Source organism: Physeter macrocephalus, chromosome 7, assembly GCF_002837175.3.
Source record: "Physeter macrocephalus isolate SW-GA chromosome 7, ASM283717v5, whole genome shotgun sequence".
NCBI classification, from domain to species: Eukaryota; Metazoa; Chordata; class Mammalia; order Artiodactyla; family Physeteridae; genus Physeter; species Physeter macrocephalus.
The window spans coordinates 69,869,048-69,875,257 of NC_041220.1; positions in this window are offsets into that span (position 1 = coordinate 69,869,048).

A 6,210-nucleotide genomic window follows, 5' to 3' on the forward strand; every position below is an offset into this window, starting at 1 on the left:
ATGCTTCAAGCCATTCAAAATAGCATGGCTTACTGAACAATGTACCTTGAAGTCAGAAAGACATGTCTCACATAGTAGTGGATTGTATTGTTTAACAACAGATTCAGGGTGGGAGAGCCCTGATTTACAGCATTTGCCAATTTCCATGGTATGAATATTCCCACTGTGGCTGACTTCAAGCTACCTGTATAGCATAGCATCAATGAACACAGAGTTAGGAAAAAATGCACAGTAGCACAAGTATTCCATACATATGCATGCATGAAGAATACATGTAAAAAACCTCAAGAACAGAGATAATAGTGAAATGTAGTAAAATAATTAAAATGGGATGAGTTTTCAGTACTTATTACCTTTGTATTTAATATAATTTATGTCATTGTAAGTTTATATAATTTAATTTTTAACAATGGCCATGTTTAACAATAGCTTGCAAATTCCCTGAAAATTTATTTTATTTCTTTGTTCTCTGTGCTATGCAGTAGAACCTTGTTGTTTATCTATTTCATATGTAGTAGTTTGTATCTGCTAATCCCAAACTCCAAATTTATCCCTCCCCCCCTTTCCCCTTGGTAACCATAAGTTTGTTTTCTATGTCTGTGAGTCTATTTCTGTTTTGTAAATAAGTCCATTTGTATCATGTTTTAGATTCAACATATAAGTGATATCATATGATATTTGTATTTCTCTTTCTGACTTGCTCCACTTAGTATAATCTCTAGGTCCATCCATGTTGCTGAAAATGGCATTATTTCATCCTTTTTATAGCTGAGTAGTATTCCAGTGTGTGTGTGTGTGTGTGTGTGTGTGTGTGTGTGTGTGTGTGTATCACATTTTCTTTATTCATGGAAATCAGTCTACTGTAAATAGTGCTACTATGAACATAGAGGTGCATGTACCTTTTCAAATTAGTTTTCTCTGGCTATATGCCCAGGAGTGAGATTGCTGGATCATATGATAACTCTATTTTAAGTTTTTTAAGGAACCTCCATACTGTTTTCCATAGTGGCTGTACCAATTTACATTCCCATGAACAGTGTAGGAGGGTTCCTTTTTCTCCACACCCTCTCCAGCACTTATTGTTTGTGGACTTTTTAATGATGGCCATTCTGACTGGTGTGAGGTGATACCTCACTCTAGGTTTGATTTGCACTTCTCTGATTATTAGCAATGTTGAGCATCCTTTCATGTGCCTATTGACCATCTGTATGTCTTTGAAGAAATATCTGTTTAGGTCTTCTGCCCATTTTTTGATTGGTTTGTTTGGTTTTTTGTTATTGAGTTGTATGAGCTGTTTGTCTATTTTGGAAATTAAGCCCTTGTTGGTCACGTCATTTGCAAATATTTTCTTCCAGTCCATAGCTTGTCTTTTTGTTTTGTTTATACTTTCCTTTGCTGAGGAAAAGCTTTTAAGTTGGATTAGGTCCCATTTGTTTGTTTATGCTTTTGTTTCTATTGCCTTGGGAGACTGACCTAAGAAAACATTGCTATGATTTATGTCAGAGAATTTTTTGCCTGTGTTCTCTTCTAGGAGTTTTATGGTGTCCTGTCTTATATTTAATTCTTTAAGCCATTTTGAGTTTATTTTTGTGTATAGTGTGAGGGAGTGTTCTAACTTCACTGATTTACCTGCAGCTGTCCAGCTTTTCTAGCACCACTTGCTGAAGAGACTGTCTTTTCTCCATTCTATAGTCTTGCCTCCTTTGTCAAAGATTAACTAACCATAGGTGTGTGCTTATTTCTGGGCTCTCTGTTCTGTTCCATTGATCCATATGTCTGTTTTTTGCCAATACCACAATGTTTTGATTACTGTAGCTTTGTAGTATTGTGTGAAGCCTGGGAGGGTTATGCCTCCAGCTTTGTTCTTTTTCCTCAGGACTGCTTTGGCAATTCTGGGTCTTTTGTGATTCCATATAAATTTTAGGATTATTTGTTCTAGTTCTGTGAAATTCCCTGAAAACTTAACAAACAGCTCTCGCTGGTTCAGTATATCAGTGACCTGGCTCCTCATGGAATCTCTAAATAAGTCTTATGGTTGTCAAAAAAAATTGAAGAGAGGTAATATATGTAAAATACTTGGAATTTTTTTAATAGAACAAGTAATTATAAATGATTATTATTGTTATTAATATTAATGAGCAGCTTTATGCTTTTTATTTTCATCAGTGACATGAGAGGATTAATATTTTTGTGGAATTTTTGTACGTTACTGTTCAATAAATACAGAGTGAGAGATGTGCTTTGTTCCTTCCAGTGCCTAAGGCATGATCTGACAGTAAATTCAATTTTGAAAGGTATACTCACTCACTATTGATAAATTAATCCCACAATATCACACTATAAATGGAACTTGGCAATTTCAATACAATATACTTTAAAAGTGGTATATTATGTTAAATTTCCCATAGAATAGTATATAATTTTCTTCAAAGTATTCCAAGGGTTCACCTGGACACTGAAGTTTACTTATTTATTTTCTTTTATCTGTACTATCTGCCAGTTTTAGGTGCTTAGAGTAACTGGATCTCAATATTTATATGCTCCCATTAAAACAATAATCCTTGCTGGGCTTTTAAAATTCATTAAATAATATATTTTCTTGTCTTGTTCCCTTTACTTTTATCTTCCTAAATATGACATGGATATTAAAAGTAGTATTGTGCTCTTTCTGTAGACTGTCTAACCATTTAGACACAAAGAGGGAACAGCAACATCACTGAATGTATTTTTTTTTGTTTCATAAATTACTCCTTTGTTTCTCTAATATGTCGATAGACTGCAGACACTGTATGTTTCTCTATATCACTTTCCTACAGCAGGATGAAACGGCCAGGATCCCTTCTAAAAGGTCATCATTTATAGAATAACCACAAATGTGATCAATCAAGTCATTCCAATGGAGCAATAACCAGTGTGACCTCAACAGACTTTGGCTTTCGGAGCCAGATCGTTTTAGTGACAGACATAACCCTGGTGGGTCGGCAGCATCCTTCACTGCTCACTCTGCCATCTGCCACTGTGGAAACTTCATCATTAAAGGCAGAGTTGTTGCTGGACAAATTTGCAAATGGTTTCGAGAGCATTATTATTGCACAGAATGTTACCATCTGTAAGCAGGCAAATCTGAATTACAATGTATGTCTACCCTACCTAACTTTCTTTCTCTATGTATATCTTAATAGAAAATGTGCATGCATAAATCTCAAAACTGGGAACATTTCTTATTATATTATGGAATTATAGCCTTGCAAAGGGCCTCCAGAGCTTAACTTCCTACTTTTAAGTACATCTGCATTTAAACTATCACAGATCAAAGAATATCTATTTTATTTTGCATTTAGTTGTCTCTCTTTATTCACAAAGTATTTTTAATTTTTTGTTTGATTTTACTCACATTATATTATGTTATTCTATTATTAGCAGATATTCACATTAACATATATATACATATATATATCTTTTAAAAAAATATTTCAGTTATATCTTTGAGATAGTACTACCTGTCTTCTTGCAACTAGTGTGGAATAAATTATAAAGATTATAAAAACAATATAATGAAAACATTAAACCAGAATTTCCAATTCATAAGCCAGGTGCTGTTTTATATATTAATATATATGAGATATATATGTATGTAATATTTATATATATTCATATTATTTAAGTCCTACTGCATAGATTAGGATTATTATAATTTTAGCTATATAATTATAATAATATGGTATTTTATATTATATTGTTATGTTATTCATATTATATTATTAATATTGCCATTGAACAACAAGGTAACTAAGGCACAGAAAGGTAAACTGATGCTCAGGATCACACAGTTTGGTAAGTGAAGATCAGGGATTCTGAACTCAGCCAATCTAGGTCCAGAATCTGTGTTATTCATTGATTTGAGTCTGTGGATCTGTAGAGTCTGAAAATAGGTTAATGGACGTTCTATGGTGATGATGGGAGTAAAGGAAGATGTTCCATGGACACAAAAAGGGTAAGGAATGGCATTATAGAGTTTTCATTGTCAAGTGCTAGTACTCAAATATGCTGCCTAAATATACCTGCTTCTCTTCGCTGAGTTTTAAAGACAGAAGGCAAATGTCAAATGGTGTACAAAATACTGATTCATTATTAATATAAGGTTAAGGTCTTGACACCTGTCCAAGATGTCTGCTTTGGAGAAAGGCCTCAGTAAGTCTTCTACCCCACCATATAATTCTCCTGGCACTGCTACCTGGCCATTTACTCTAACAAAACAGATGCTATATTGACCTAATCTCAGACAGAGAGCAAAGAGGTTCACCTGGCCTGTATGGAGGCCAGGGGATAGTAAATCAGGTGTGAAGACCAGGATCCTATCTTTAAGTCACAGTAAGCCTTCTCATTTGAACACTTGGCCCAATGATTGTCTCATTGTCTGACAAATCATACGATCCCCTCTCTCTTCTGTGGAAAGGAGCTAGTAAAGGAACATGGAGAGAGGGCAGAAGCTTAGATCGTTGTTTCCTCATGTAAGGGATAATGGAAAACCAGGAGCAGACACTCAAAACACTACCTCTTCAGTTCTCACTAGAGACTCTCTTTGATATTAAGAAAACATCTTAGCAAATTTAGTGTTTGGAGATGTTCTATAGTAAAGTTAGGTTAATAGGGCTAGTGTATGAATAATGGTAAAATTATATGAAAAATGGTAAAATAAAGTCAACTCCAAATTATTTGTATCATTAAAGCCTTTTGTTCATCAATTCCATGCCAAAATATGGCAGCATTTTGACAATGAGAAAAAATAGATGAGTAACACTAATACTTCTTTCATTCAGCTCATAATGGAACCATATAGCTTTGCTTAAAAATTTATGTTCAGTAAATGATGTGATAACATTGACAAAGAACTGTTATGAGGTATAAGAGGTATAAGAAAGCTGTTGGAGCTTTGGCTGAAAAAAGATACCATGTAACATAAGTACATGTAATTTCTAAGGCCATAGATGGTCTTGTTATTTATTTTATTTAAATATATCCATAAATGACTAATGTTGAAGGTTTATCTTAGCTTGAGATATTATAACAAAATATCATAGACTGGGTGGCTTAAACAACAGATATTTATTTCTCACAGTTCTGGAGACTAAGAAGTCTAAGATCAAGGTGATTCAGTTCTGGGTGAGACCCCTCACCTGGCTCGTAGCTGGCCGCCTTCTTGCTGTGTCCTTATATGGTTGGGAGAGAGAGCACTGGTTTCTTTTCCTCTTCTTATGATGATACTAATCCCATCACGAGGACCCCCACCCTTATGATCTCATCTGAACCTAATTATCTCCCAATGGTTTCACCTCCTGATACCATCACATTGGGGGTTAGGACTTCAATATATTAGTTTTGGGGGAATACAAACATTCAGCCCATAACAAGGTTGTTAGAGGGATTAGGTGTTCTAGTAAGATGACCTGGGAAGAGGAGGAAGTGTTTGCAAACATTTATACAATTTACAGTAAAATATTCTTATCGGCCACCTGTCTATAGTATTTCTTTAATTATACTGTGGATCATATCAAGGTGCCCAAAATTATACTGACACTTGAGAATGAAAAATTAGAACTACAATACCTCTGATTTAGTCTTCTTTAAAATTAAGTTGAGAATATTATGCAGTTGTCAAAAGGAATGAGGAAGTTTTGCATAGACTAATAAGGCATGACTGAATATATTAAATGAAAAAAAATCAAGATACAACATAGTTTTTAATAGTAAGCTACCTGTGTGTTATGTGGTAATGAAAAATAAATATAGATGTATTGTTGCAAAAAAATTTTTGGAAGGACATATCAATGTTATAAAAATGGTTGCTTAAAATGGGAAAGAGGTATAAGATAAAGAGAGCAGTTAACTTATGTAACAAGACTTCTCTAAGTAAGTATTTTTACATAATTTTCACCTGGGAACATATATTATTTTCATACTCAAAAAATTAAATTAACCTGAAGTGAAAAAAATAAATAGCTAATTCTAATAAACTCAACAGAACTGAAATGAATAAACCAGCTCTATATCAAGTTGGTGACATAAATACACAGAATTAATACTTATTGTAATTGACTTTTATACTCAGTATTATGACTGTATATCCTTTTTTTTTTTTTTTTCTTTTTTTTTTTTTTTTTTGCGATACGCGGGCCTCTCACTTGTTGTGGCCTCTCCCTTTGCGGGGCA